The following is a 14,818-nucleotide window of genomic DNA, read 5'->3' as shown; positions in this document are numbered from 1 at the left end:
TGGGATAAAGGCAACTGTACTTATTGTATTGTTGAGTTGGATGTGTTATCATGGATAGAAATTGCTCTCTTTGACCATGTATGGTCCTTTGCCACAAACAAAACTGGGATGGTGAAATTATGGGATAACAAGTGAGAGAATGAGCAGAAATCACTCCAATTCTGTTGCCATCACTCCAATGACAAGCAACAAATGGCCATTCCTCAATACTCATGGTTTTCTGAGAGAAAGTTCCTTAACTCAGAATTTGTTCAGACAAGACACTGGACAAATGCATGTTATTTCTCTACCTTGTTATTATTTTCCCCAATATATTTCACTAAATCCCAAGCATTATAGGAATACACAGAAGGTACTATATAGCCTCACCCCATAATCAGATACTGCAAATTGCATGAAAGGAGGGGGAAATAAGAGGATTCTTGTCTTACATCTGCGCTGGAACAATCGATTATTCCATAATCAGAATAAAAACCAGAGACTTTTGGCCTGCCTGAATCCTTGGGTGGGTATCTTAACTCATACTAAAAATGTTCCCTGCCCCCCTTAAATGCACTATTACCCTCAATATTGCAGAGTCTGGTCATACATTGGGCCAAAATGGAGGAACTAAGGGGATAATAAGAGTAAAATAGAAAAGAGATGTCAGCAGTTCTCCTCAGTGTCACGTAAGGCAGTGACGCTTTGGCCTCAGACACCTGGGTTCAAATTCTGGCTCTGCCATTTACTAGCTCTGTCACCTTGGAAAGTCATTTAACCTCCTCGTGCTTGTCTTCTCATCTGTAGAATGAGGGTAGTAACACATACCTTGAGGAGCTGTAAGGATTAGAGAAATAATACATGGCAAGCATTTAGCACAATGCTAGGCAGAGAACAAGTGCTCAACATTTATTGTTAAAGAGATCCTCTCAGAGAAGTTTCCCTTCTGACACCACACCAACACAAATACACTCAGGCTAAAGTCAGCCTTGAATAGCCCATGTCTGGACAATCCTAGCCTACCTCCCACCTCAGTAAAGCCTTCCAGGAAGCACGCACACACTCATACACATGCACGCGAAGCAAAGTAACAGGATAGCAATTCACATATAACTCAGATTCAATCACATACATACTGAAGGAAAAAGCTTTTCTTTTTTTTAAGTTTATTTGTTTTGACAGAGAGAGAGAGAGAGAGAGAGAGAGAGAGAGAGAGAGAGAATCCCAAGCAGGCTCCACACTATCAGTGCAGAACCTGATGTGGGACTCAAACCCACGAACTGTGAGATCATGACCTGAGCCGAAACCAAGAGTCAGATGCTTAAAAGACTTGAGCCACCCAGACACCCCCAAGGAAAAGTTTTTCATAAACAACTTATTATTTGGGGAAAAAATGTGATTTATAAATTCTCACTTGAAGATATTTGGCTCAGATGCCAGTGCCAATAACAAATGCCATTTGGGGGACAGAGTCATCTATAGAATGTCTTCCATAAAAGTGAAAAATTAATTCCCATTTTTGCCAGTGTCTAAAAAGACTATCTCACTCGGCTTTACAAATGGACGGCAATATCTCCATTGTTGTAACTCTCAGGGCCTTCCTTAGCCAGTTACATCCAGCCGCTAAGCACTTTTGACTCATGGTTGTGTTTGACAGCGTCCTTGGACAGTTTCCATTCCTGCCCTCTTCCATGTACCTGCCTACAGACCACGGGGATGGAAAAACAAAAAAGTCAATTTCCCAGGCTCTCTTACATCCAGGATTCTGGATGTGAATTCCATACAGCCACTGAGATGCACTTGCACAAGATTTGGAAGGTGGAAGCGAGGCGAAGACCACCTTCCTGCTGCCGTCGTCACTGCTGGTCGAGTGTCACTGACAAGTAGTGGAGGCAGCAACACTGTCGGCAGGGGCTGCAGCAGCATCTTCTGGCCTCTGGGTCCCAGTTACAGTGGTGCCTCCGGATCCTCAATCTTTGAGTCCTTCCAAGGATTTTCTAGGCACTGAACTCTGACTGATGCAATTCCCTAGGTGCTCTAAACACCGTAAATACTTCAACAGTACTGAGGCATGAACTCCATCTCCTCAGGGTCTGGGAACACAGCCCCAAATGACCGTCGCAAGCATTAAAAGTCTCAGGCTCATGTTTAATTTCAGAAATGAAGGCAAAATTGGAATTCTGATTCATAATTCATCTGCTTGTTTTCATAGGACATTTTTTTTTTAATTTTGTACCTTCAAATAAAATAGATGCTAGAGGAAAACACACTATGCCGATTGTGTATCATAGATCAGTAGTCCCCAAACCAGGATGTGCATGAGTGGATACGTCAATAACTATAGGCTTTTGGACCCAAACCCAGACCTTCAGAATGAGAATCTTTGGAGATGCATGATGGACCATGGAATCTGAATTTCTAAGAGCTTCCCCGTTGATTCTGATGTGCAGCCAGATTTGAAAACAATTGGTTTGGATCTTCAGGAAAATATGCTCCTGTACTGTATACCCTCAGTTTCTCCAAAGAAAGTTTTTCAGTGATTGAATTGTAACTGGATATTTTGTCTGTGTTTCTAGAGATGGTAAATGGAGAAAATACTCAGTCAAAGGTTTCTGTGTCTTTTGTAAACGTCTAATCAATAACATTGTCCAATATGTCACTCAATGTTGCTTACCCAAGATACCATACAATAAATTTCTTGTAATACTCTTCCTTTAGTATAAATACAAGCATAAATACAAACAACAGAGCCAACCTGCTTGCCTTTTTGGCTTGGGAACCAGAAAGCTCAGAGCCAACTCTGCTCTCTGCTGTGGAGAAGTCATTCCATATTCCTCATACAGTTATCTCATTCCTTCTAAACAATTTGTCTTTTTAAATTTATACGTTTATTTTTATTGTTCCATTTCAGGTCTTTTAATATCGTAAATAGCTTTGAATGTAGAAAGGATATAATTTATAAGTTAATTAATTGGCATTCTTTGGTTTGGGGTCTGTTCAAGATGAATGACAGAACTGATTATACTGAGCAACAATTATATTCAGCATATGTAGGTCTCAGAGGATTGTGCCAACATATGCTCCCTTTATATCGTTAGTTATTCAGACTATGTTCTCATAAAAAAAAAAAAAAACATCTTTGAAGGTGCAGGGGGAAAGAAGTTAAAAGTTCCTTTCTAAAGATATACCTATTTTACTATTTCGTCTCTCACTTGCAGTCACATTGCTAACTACTGTTAGTTCATAATCCTCAACGAGGAATCCTCTAACATTAATGAAGTTGAGAGAGCAAAAACATGATAAGAATTCAGTAAATGATACTTTAAACCAACTGCACACTGCCAACACAGCTCAAATGGGCATTTTATTTTCCTTTCGTTGATTCTAATACATGAGCCTTTAAAAAAAAAATCCATGCCACCCAGATAGTAAAAACAAAACAAAACAAAAAAAACGCATACCACCCAGATAGCCAGATCGAGATGTTTAGCAGGGATTTTCTTCTACAATCAAGTCAATACACAAGTTTTGAAGACAGCTATCTGCCAGGTTGTTTTTCAATTCCACTGAAAACAAAGCCTGCTCTTTGGTTAGTTAATCAAAAGAAGAGTGTTATGTGGCTCATATTGCAATCTGTGGAAACTTAGTCCTGATCCAAACCAGGAACTTTAGAAGGAAACCAAGAGGCACAGGTGACACTCACCAGACAGTAGAAGCTTTCTGTAGTCACAAGAAGCTTGGTTTATGTTGTCATGAAAAAGTGAACTCCTGAGGGTCTCTGGGTGGCTCAGTCAGTTAAGCATCTGACTCTTGATTTCAGCTCAGGTCATGATCTCTCGGTGTATGAGTTCGAGCCCCCCATTGGGCTCTGCACTGACAGCACGAACCGGGCTTGTGATTTTCTCTCTCCATGCCCCTCCCCTCTCATGTATATATATGTGGGGGGGGGAGGGGATAAATATTTTAAAAATTAAAAATGAACTCCTTTGATAATTGTTTATAAAGAGAAAGTTTTATATGGCTAGCATCTCCATTGACCAATAAACTATTTTTCTTTGGGAAGTAAAACAATAAACAGATGCAAACAACAGATTCTGTTTGGCATGGAATTGCTTTATGTGACCACAAATATTTTGCTAAATACATTTGATTTTGGTATGTGGGTTTGGGGAGTAGGGTAGGGCGGAGGGACATGTAGTGTCATATTCACACCTAGGTCTTCTTTTTTTAATTTTTTAATTTTATTTCTTTATTTTACATCCAAGTTAGTTAGCATATAGTACAACAATGATTTCAGAAGTAGATTCCTTAATGCCCCTTACCCATTTAGCCCATCACCCCTCCCACAACCCGTCCAGCAACCCTCTGTTTGTTCTCCATATTTAAGACTCTCTTATGTTTTGGTGCCTCCCTGTTTTTATATGATTTTTGCTTCTTTGCTTCTCTTCCCTTGTGTTCATCTGTTCTGTGTCTTACAGTCCTCATATGAGTGAAGTCATATGATGTTTGTCTTTCTCTGACTGACTAATTTCACCTAGCATAATACCCTCCAGTTCCATCCATGTAGTTGCAAATGGCAAGATTTCATTCTTTTTGATTGCCGAGTAAGACTCCATTGTATATGTATACCACATCTTCTTTATCCATTCATCCATCGATGGACATTTGGGCTCTTTCCATACTTTGGCTGTTGTTGATAGAGCTGCTATAAACATTGGGGTGCACGTGTCTCTTCGAAACAGCACACCTGTATCCCTTGGATAAATACTTAGTAGTGCAATTGCTGGGTCATAAGGTAGTTCTACTTTTAATTTTTTGAGGAACCTCCATCCTGTTTTCCGGAGTGACCGCACCAGCTTGCATTCCCACCAGCAGGGCAAAAGAGATCCTCTTTCTCTACATCCTCACCAACATCTGTTGTTGCTTGAGTTGTTCATGTTAGCCATTCTGACAGGTGTGAGGTGGTATCTCATGGTGGTTTTGATTTGTATTTCCCTGCTGATGAGTGATGAGCATTTTTCCATGTGTCAGTTGGCCATCTGGATGTCTTCTTTGGAGAAGTGTCTATTCATGTCTTTTGCCCATTTCTTCACTGGATTACTTGGTTTTTGGGTGTTGAGTTTGATAAGTTCTTTATAGATTTTGGATACTAACCTTTATCTGATATGTCGTTTGCAAATATCTTCTCCCATTCCATTAGTTGTCTTTAGTTTTGCTGATTGTTTCCTTTGCTGTGCAGAAGCTTTTTATTTTGACGAGGTCCCAATAGATCATTTATGCTTTTGTTTTCCTTGCCTCTGGAGATGTGTTGAGTAAGAAGTTGCTGCGGCTAAGATCAAAGAGGTTTTTGCCTGTTTTCCCCTCGAGGATTTTGATGGCTTTCTGTCTTACATTGAGGTCTTTCATCCATTTTGAGTTTATTTTTGTCACACCTAGGTCTTCTGACTTGCATCCATCTATATCCGTTCATTCCTACATCAATCCATTTAACAAATACTCATTGCCAAGGCACTGCATTAAACTCAAACACTTTCAGAGAACTTATTACAGAAAAAATGGTTTAAACTACCACCAACTCTAATGTCATTGAGGCATTGATATAGTGCCACTTTCTTGAACCCCTCAACCTTCTCTGTTTGGGGGGTGATAACGGACTACTCCGAGACATGGTGAAAGTTGCGGATATTCTCACCAGAAAGAAATGCCCATACACACAGCATTTCAGATACAGTTTGGACCAAATTTAACAAAATGGTATTTGAATAAAAACAATTCATAGAATGACACAGCCAAATAGCATTTTGTGTTCATACTTATGTATAATTTTTCATATAAATGTGTTCACAAAGCAAAAACAATCCTTTGTTGGATTTCACATCTTGCTTTTCAAATCAGATAATAAGGTCACCTTATAGAAGGCTGCAGAGAAACACATTTTAAGAGTGTTCCTCTACTGCCATCTTGTGGATTTTTGTTGGGAAAAAAAAAAAACAGTAAAAAGCTACAAGGGCTTTCTTTTCTTCATTTTCAACCCCAAATACCCCTCACCTGTGTTCACCAACTGTTAACATCTTGCTACACCCAGTCCATCTGGCTACACACCCACATTTCCTTTTTTTTCAAATCTTAAAAAGTAGGTTACTTTCATCATGACACTTCCCCATGAAATATTTCAGTATCCATTTCCCAAGAATAAGATCCCTTCATTTAACTACATTTGCACACTCCAAAAAAATCAGCAGAAATTCAGTATTCAGCATTTAGCCTTTACTAAAATTTCTTCTATTGTCCCCAAAACGCCCTTTGTGGCTTCTGTTTTTCCAATCCAGGATACACTCAAGACGTTCAGAGCATTTAGTTTGTATCTCTTTATGGTCCTACAATCCAGAACAATCCCCCTGACTCCTGTCCTTCATGACATCAAATCCTTTGAAGACTCCAGCTCAGTTGTCCTTCATCATTCCCCACATTACAAAATTGTCTGTTTCCTCATGATGAGATTCAGGTAAAACATTTCCAGCAGGAACATCACACAAATGACATCGTGTTCCTCCCACTGGGTCATACTGAAGGCACTCGGTGTCAGGCCAAACCATTACTGGCACTGCCGGGCTTAACTCCTTGGTTAAGGTGGTGACCACTGGAATTTCCCATTGCAAGAGCACATTCTCCCCTTTATTAAAAGTAATCTGTGGAGTGATAATTTGAGACTTCCCAGGAACATTTTACCCAGTCATATTTGCATCATCTGATGATCTTTACCTCAACCAATTATTTTGAGGGTTATAACCCTCAATATTTTGAGGGTTATAAAACAGCAATTTTCACTTTTTAAATATGTATCTATTTTACAGTTTTTAAATGTGTATTTTTGAGAGACAGAGAGAGACAGAGAACAAGCAGAGGAGGGGCAGAGAGAGAGGGAGACACAGAATCAGGAGCAGGCTCCAGGCTCTGAGCTGTCAGCACAGAGCCGGACGTGGGGCTCAAACCCACCATCCATGAGATCACGACCTGAGTCGAAGTCGGACAACAGCAATTTTCTAATTAAACCATTCCTTTTACATTTAATAGCTGGCATCCTTCTGTAAAAATAAAAACAAAAACAGAGCTTTCCTCTTTTATTCTCTGATTTTAAATATTATCATGGATTCATGAATTTTCATAACTCAATGTATTATAAGGTATTACCATCATTATTTTTTTAAGTTTATTTATTTATTTAAGTAATCTCTACACTCAACATGGGGCCTGAACCCATGACTCCAGGATCAAGAGTTGCATGCTCTTCCAACTGAGTCAGTCAGGTACCCCTACCATCATAATTTTTGATGTTCAAATTATTCCAGGCTTAGCTAGTTGGTGTCCCTTCAGTTTGGCTTCTGTGTCCTTATGACATGTTCCCATCATTCTCTGATCTTTTTCTTTTTCTTGTTTTTAAGTTTTTTATTTTGAGAGAGAGAAAGCACAAGCAGGGGGAGGAACAGAGAGAGAGAGAGAGAGAACCCCAAGAAAGCTCCACACTGTCCACACAGAGCCTGATGCAGGGCTTGAACTCACGAACCATGAGATCATGACCTGAGCCAAAATCAAGACGTGGACACTTAATCAACTGAGACCACCCAGGCGCCCCTCTGATCTTTTTCTTAATTTCTGGTCCAGCAAGATACTCAGGCTCATCTTGTACTTTCCTTGAAATTAGCTATTTTTTCAAGGAAACCTGATTCTTCTTAGTTGGAAATGATGTATAGAAACCAAGATCTGAGTGGTAGGTGTGTTCACTGCTACTGGAGAGTTTTTGCTCCTATCTCCTTTTTTTTTTTAATGTTTATTTATCTTTGAGAGACACAGAGAGACAGAGCACGAGCAGGGGAGGGGCAGAGCGAGAGGGAGACACAGAATCTGAAGCAGGCTCCAGGCTCTGAGCTGTCAGCACAGAGCCTGAAGCTGGGCTTGAACTCACAAACTGTGAGACCATGACCTGAGCTGAAGCCGGACGCTCAACCGACTGAGCCACCCAAGCGCCCCACTCCTATATCCTTTTGATCAATGTACAGAGATAAAGGGAAATGCATGAATACACATACACACACATTTTAATCATGAGTTCAGAAGACTTCTGTGATAGAGGAGCTTTCTAGCAGATCAATATTCCAATAAGAAAAGTTAGAAAAGTTGGGTTTTTTTTTTTTTTTTTTTTTTAACGTTTATTTATTTTTGGGACAGAGAGAGACAGAGCATGAACGGGGGAGGGGCAGAGAGAGAGGGAGACACAGAATCGGAAACAGGCTCCAGGCTCTGAGCCATCAGCCCAGAGCCTGACGCGGGGCTCGAACTCCCGGACCGCGAGATCGTGACCTGGCTGAAGTCGGACGCTCAACCGACTGCGCCACCCAGGCGCCCCGAAAAGTTGGGTTTTAAAAAACATCTTTTGGGAAGGAATCAAGGGACTACTGAGGCAGCCAAGACTTGAGAGACCAGATCAAGAAAAAAGAGAGGCTCATTAAGATAAGCCTTACTTTCTGCACATTACTTTTCCCTCGAGATCTTTTCGGCAGAGATCATGAAACAAAGAAGCTGGCAGATCAACTTTAGATTAACTCATGGGGTTAGGAAGACCAACGATAAAGTTTGGAGTTGCCAAGACTGTTGAGAGACCAAGATCCTAGAGAGATAGGTCGCAGAATAGAATCTAACACTTGGAACCAGTTTTCTTCTAGAGGCATTTACAGTTTAAGTTGTGCAGACTGAATGAGGCTAAGAAGTCAGGCAGAAAACATCGGCAAGGCAGAGCATTTTTATAACAAGCTCACAGTGCTGGGGAGAGAAAAAGAGGAGGTTATTACCCGTCAAGAAGAAAGAGCTGTAGCAAACAACCCTGATTCTTACGTGGAATTCCTAGAGGCCTACACCCTAGAAGTGGGGGTGAACCAGAGGCAAACCTGGACATATAAAAACTGCAAACTAGCCTTGAGTCAGCAAAGTCTCTAGTTGAAGTAAGCCAATCTGAATCTCTGTTTCCTGCCCAGAGGAGAGGGGTAATCCTCTCTGGAGGAGGATAACATGATCTGGAGCCTCTACAATTTTTCATACATAATTTTGGGCACTCAATCAAAATTTACTGTCACACAAATAAAGACCAGGAGCAATAGAGAGAAGATAGAAACAGAAACACGGGTGATACTGGAGTCATCACACACACACTCTGAAAGAACTGTGATGAAGAGGTTCAGGAAAATACATGGCAAGAGAGAAATTTTCCCCAGAGAACTGGAAACTATAATAAAAAGCCAAATGGGAAGTCTGCAACAGAAAATAAAATAACTAAAACTAAGACCTCCACAGATGGATTTAACAGCAGGTTGGGCAAAGTTGAAAACAGGATTAGTGCATTAAAAGATAGGTCGATAGATAATATCTAGAAAGAAGAATGGAGAGCAGAAAGGATGGAAATGAGACATGGTAGGAAGTGTACTTGGGAGACCCAGGAAAACAAAAGTGAGAGAAGGGGTCAGAAGCAGTGCTCACAGAAGCAGACAAATTTCTTGAGAAACACAATTCAATAAAAAATGACACAAGAATGGGAATGCAAGCTGGTGCAGCCACTCTGGAAAACAGTATGGAGGTTCCTCAAAAAACTAAAAATAGACCTACCCTACGACCCTACAACCAGTAGAGCAATTGCACTACTAGGTATTTATCCAAGGGATGCAGGTGTGCTGTTTTGGAGGGACACATGCACCCCCATGTTTATAACAGCACTGTCAACAATAGCCGAAGTATGGGAAGAGCCCAAATGTGTATATATATATATATATATATATATATATATATATATACATGTATATATATGTATATATATGTATATGTATATATATATACACATGGTATATATATATATATACACATGTATATATGTATATATATATACACATGGTATATATATATATATATACCATGTCTTCTTTATCCATTCATCCATCGATGTATGTGTATATACACACACACACACAATATATGTATATATATACACAATGTGTGTGTGTGTATATATATATATGTATATATATGTATGTATATATATATATATAATGGAGTATTAGCAATCAGAAAGAAGGAAATCTTGCCATTTGTAACTACGTGGATGGAACTGGAGGGTATTATGCTAAGTGAAATTAGTCAGTCAGAGAAAGACAAAAATCATATGACTTCACTCATATGAGGACTTGAAGAGACAAAACAGATGAACGTAAGGGAAGGGAAACAAAAATAATATAAAAACCGGGAGGGGGACAAAACAGAAGAGACTCTTAAATATGGAGAACAAATTGAGGGTTACTGGAGGGGTTGTGGGAGAGGGGATGGGCTAACTGGGTAAGGGGAACTAAGTAATCTACACCTGAAATCACTGTTGCACTATATGCTAACTAATTTGGATATAAATTTTAAAAAATAAAAAATAAAATAATAAAAAAAAGTGACACAAGAAGAAAGACTCCTATATGTGTGTAAGAAATGAAACTTCTTATTAAAATCCCCCCGCCAAACAATGAAATCATGCCATTTGCAGCAACGTGGATGGAACTGGAAGGTATTATGCTGTGTGAAATATGTCAGTCAGAGAAGGACAGATATCATATATTTTCACTCATATGTGGATCTTGAGAAACTTAACAGAAGTCCATGGGGGAAGGGAAGGGGGAAAAATAGTTACAAACAGAAGGGGAGGGAAGTAAACCATAAGAGACTCTTAAATACAGAGAACAAATTGAGGGTGGATGGGGTGGTGGGGGAGAGGGGAAATGGATGATGGGTATTGAGGAGGGCACTTGTTGGGATGAGCACTGGGTGTTGTATGTAAGCCAATTTGACGATAAATTATATTTTCAAAAACTTAAAAAAAATCCTCCCCCCAAAAACCTCTTAACAAAGTTAAACCTCATACCTAAATGGCTTCACTGATAAGTTCTTTCAAACACTTAAAGAAGAAATAACATTGATCTTACACAAACACTTCCAGAGATCAGAAAAAAGGGATATCTGCCAACATGTTTTATGAAGCCAGCATAAACCAAAACTTGGGGGAAATTATAAGAAATGAAAATCACAGAACCATAATAATGAAGGGGGAAGGAAGGAACTTTGGAAGGTGATGGGTATGTCTATGGTCTTAATGGTGGTGATGGTTTCACAGGTATATACTTATCCCCAAACTCATCAAGTCATATACATTAAATATTTACAGCTTTCAACATGTCAAATATAACTTAATAAAATGGTTTAAGAAAGAAATGAAAATTGTAAACAATAATATATATGTATAAATCTAATCCAGTGATATTTAGCAATGATAATACATCTGTACCATGTGAAGTTTATGAGAAAATCAATTAGTGGAATTTAGCATATTAACAAGAAAAAGCTAGAAAATTATATGATCATTTCAATAGATGCAGAAAAGGCATTTAATAAAATTGTGCTCCCATTTGACTTTAAAAATAACTCACAGCAAACTTGGAAGAAAAGGCAACTTTTTTTAGTCTGAATAAATAGTAACTACCAAAAAAATTGTTTTTTATTTGAATTGTTACTTTTTAAATTTTTCCTGAGATCAAGAATAAGACAACGATATCTGCTAGCAACACTTCTATTTAACACTGTCTTGGAGGTCCTCGACAGTTAAATCAAGCAAGGAAAACATATAAAAGGCATAAGGAGTCGAAATGAAGAAATAAAAAACTATCATTGACATGAGGCATGATTGTTTACATAGGAAATCCAAAAGAATCTAAAACAATGAATTAATAAGTGTTTTTTAACAATGTTGATATAAAGCCAAAGTTTAAAAACCAATTTAATTTATATAGATCAGGATAAGTAAAAAAAATTGTTTAATATACAGTACCACCTAAAAACAATCAAATACCTAAGAATAAACTTAACAAAAGATATGTAAGATCTTTACACTGAAAACTAGAAAATATTGTTGACAGAAAATTAAAGGAAACCTATGTAAATGTATAAATATACTATATTCATAGGTTAGAGTCTCAATATTGTTAACACTTTTTTTTGACAGGAAGAAGGATTTATTGGTGGCATGAACAGGGAGGGGGGCAGTGCCGAGGTTCTCATGAGTGTAGAGCCCACCATTTGTCCAAGGGGCCACAATTAGGGATGTATATGACCCCAAAGCCATCTTGGATGAGACACTTTTCAGCCACCATGTCTTCAAATTCATCTATATTAAACTTAGTAAAGCCCCACTTCTTGGAAAGTGGATCTTCTGGCAGCCAGGGAACTTGAACTTGGCCCTGTGTAGGGCCTCAATCACATGCTTCTTGTTCTGTAGCTTGGTACAGATGGACTTGATGATTTGGCTAATGTGGACCCTGGCACACCTCATACCTGTCTGGAGCCTAAATCGGTGATAGCGTGAGGTCAGACATCAATGTCTACTGGAAAAGGCTGTCTCCAAGGTCTCTTAGGGCAACCCATACAATCAATAGGCTGCATACACTACCAAGGAGGCTACTGTTTGCAGCCATTGCACACTGGGCCCCCATGAGAAACACTGTTAATATGTCAATTCATCCTTGATTTATAGAGTCAATGAAATCCCAATAAAAACTGCAGCCGATTTGGGGCACCTGGGTGGCTCAGTCGGTTAGGCGACCGACTCTTGGTTTTGGCTCAGGGCATGATCTCATAGTTTGTGGGCTCAAGCCCCATGTTGGACTCTGTGCTGACAGTGCAGAGCCTGCTTGGGATTTTTTCTCTCCCTCTCTCTCTCTGCCTCTCCCCCTCCCCTGCTCACACTCGTGCTCTCTCTCTCTCAAAATAAATAAATAAACTAAAACATTTTTTAAATAACTGCAGCAGGTTTGTTATGAAAACTGACAAGCTGATATTTAAATTTATATGGAAATGCAAAAGTCCAAAGCAACCTTAAAGAACAAAGCTGGAGGAACTTACACAATCAGATATCAAGACCCACTATTCAGCTATAATGAGATAGTATGGTATTGGGGACAGCAAATAGATATGAAACAAAATTAAATATATAGATAAATATATGAAACAAAATTAAAAGTATGGGAGGGGCACCTGGGTGGCTCAGTTGGTTGAGTATCTGACTTCAGCTCAGGTCATGATCTTACTGTTTGTGAGTTTAAGCCCCACATCGTGCTCTCCACTCTCAGCATGGAGACTGCTTTGGCTCCTCTGTCTCCCTCTCTGTCTGCCCCTCCCCGACTTGCTCTCTTTCTCTCAAAAATAAACATTAAAAACTAAATTATAAAAAAATAAAAAGTATGGGAACAAACCATAATTATATAATCACCTGATTTTTATATCCTTAGGATATATCCAACTGAGATTGGTCAGAATCAAAATCTACTTGAATTCTGTCTTCTGTGATTAAGTTATCAACCTGATAAAATTAGGAACATTTGTTTTTATATGCATTCAACTTAAGATTTGCTTTTCTTAAATATCTTTTGACTCTACCTTTGGATATGTTAGATATTTACATGGTTCAAAAGTCAAAATTATATTAAAAGAGTACAAATTAAACAATACACTCCTTCATAACCATAAGGTCAAAGAAGAAATCACAGGGGTGCCTGGGTGGCTCAGTTGGTTAAGCGTCTGACTTCAGCTGGGGTCATGATCTCATGGTTCATGGGTTCAAACCCTGCATTGGGCTCTGTGCTGTCAGCTCAGAGCCTGAAGCCTGCTTCAGATTCTGTGTCTCCCTTTCTCTCTGCCCCTCCTCTACTCATTCTCTCTGTCTCTCTCTCTCTCTGTCTCTCTCTCTCTCTGTCTCTCTCTCTCTGACTCTCTCTCTCTCTCTCAAAAATAAACTTAAAAAAATTAATTTAAAAAGAAGAAATTACAAAGAAAATTGCAAAATACTTTGAGATGAGTGAAAATAAACACAACATAGCAAACTTATAAAGTACACCTAAAACAGTGTTTAGGTGAAAATTTATAGCTGTGAAGACCTATATTAAAAGAGGATCTCAAACCAATAACCTCATCTTCCAACTTAAGAAACAAGAAGAGAAAGAGCAAACTAAACCTAAAGCAAGCAGAAGGAAGGAAACAATACAGATTAGAGCAGAAATGAATAAAATAGCAAGTTGAAATAGTGATCAATGACACTAAAGGTTGGTTCTCTGAATAGGTCAACCGAACTGACAAATTTTTAACTATACTGACCAACCAAAAAGAGAGAAGACTGAACTTATTAAAATCATAAATGAAAGAAGGAACATTACTATCAACCTTATAGAAATAAAAAAAAGGATACATAAATAAAAAGAATACTATAAACAATTAGATGCCAAAAACTTAGATAACTTAGATGAAAGGGATAAATTCCTAGAAAGGTACAAATTACTGAAACTCAAGAAGAAATACAAAAATCCAAATACACCTTTAAAAACCAGAGGTTCAATTAGTAATTTCAACACTATCTCCAAACAAAAGCCCAGGTCTAGATAGCTTCATTGAGTTTCGTAATCTCTTCCCGACAACAGGAGAAGAGGGAAGTCTTCTCAACTCATTCTATGAGGCCTTTATTACTCTGATATCAAAAGCAGACATAGCCCTTTCATGAAGATGGTATGGAAAGTGAAGAAGGAGGCCCCTGCCCCTCCCAAAGGTGAAGCCAATACTCTGGTTTCTCTTCAGATCGTATAAATCTCTCGCCTTTTACCAAAGCTGAAGCCAAGGCAAAGGTTTAAAAGGCCAAGAAAGTGGTGCTGAAAGGTGTCCACAGTCACAAAAAATATATATCCACATGTCACTTATCTTCTGATGACCCAAGACACTG

The 14,818-nt window shown here is 38.8% G+C and overlaps 1 non-coding gene across 1 annotated transcript; it reads right to left on the bottom strand.

The window, feature by feature from the left end:
- Window positions 1–12,445: 12,445 nt before the first annotated feature.
- On the bottom strand, window positions 12,446–12,573 carry LOC123595546. The gene has a single exon (XR_006711234.1). It is a non-coding gene; the product is annotated as a small nucleolar RNA SNORA70 (small nucleolar RNA).
- Between the last annotated feature and the right edge of the window lie 2,245 nt (window positions 12,574–14,818).

Source organism: Leopardus geoffroyi, chromosome X, assembly GCF_018350155.1.
Source record: "Leopardus geoffroyi isolate Oge1 chromosome X, O.geoffroyi_Oge1_pat1.0, whole genome shotgun sequence".
Lineage (NCBI taxonomy): Eukaryota > Metazoa > Chordata > Mammalia > Carnivora > Felidae > Leopardus > Leopardus geoffroyi.
Note: the sequence above shows the minus strand (reverse complement) of the source record. Positions and strands in the feature narration are given on the sequence as shown.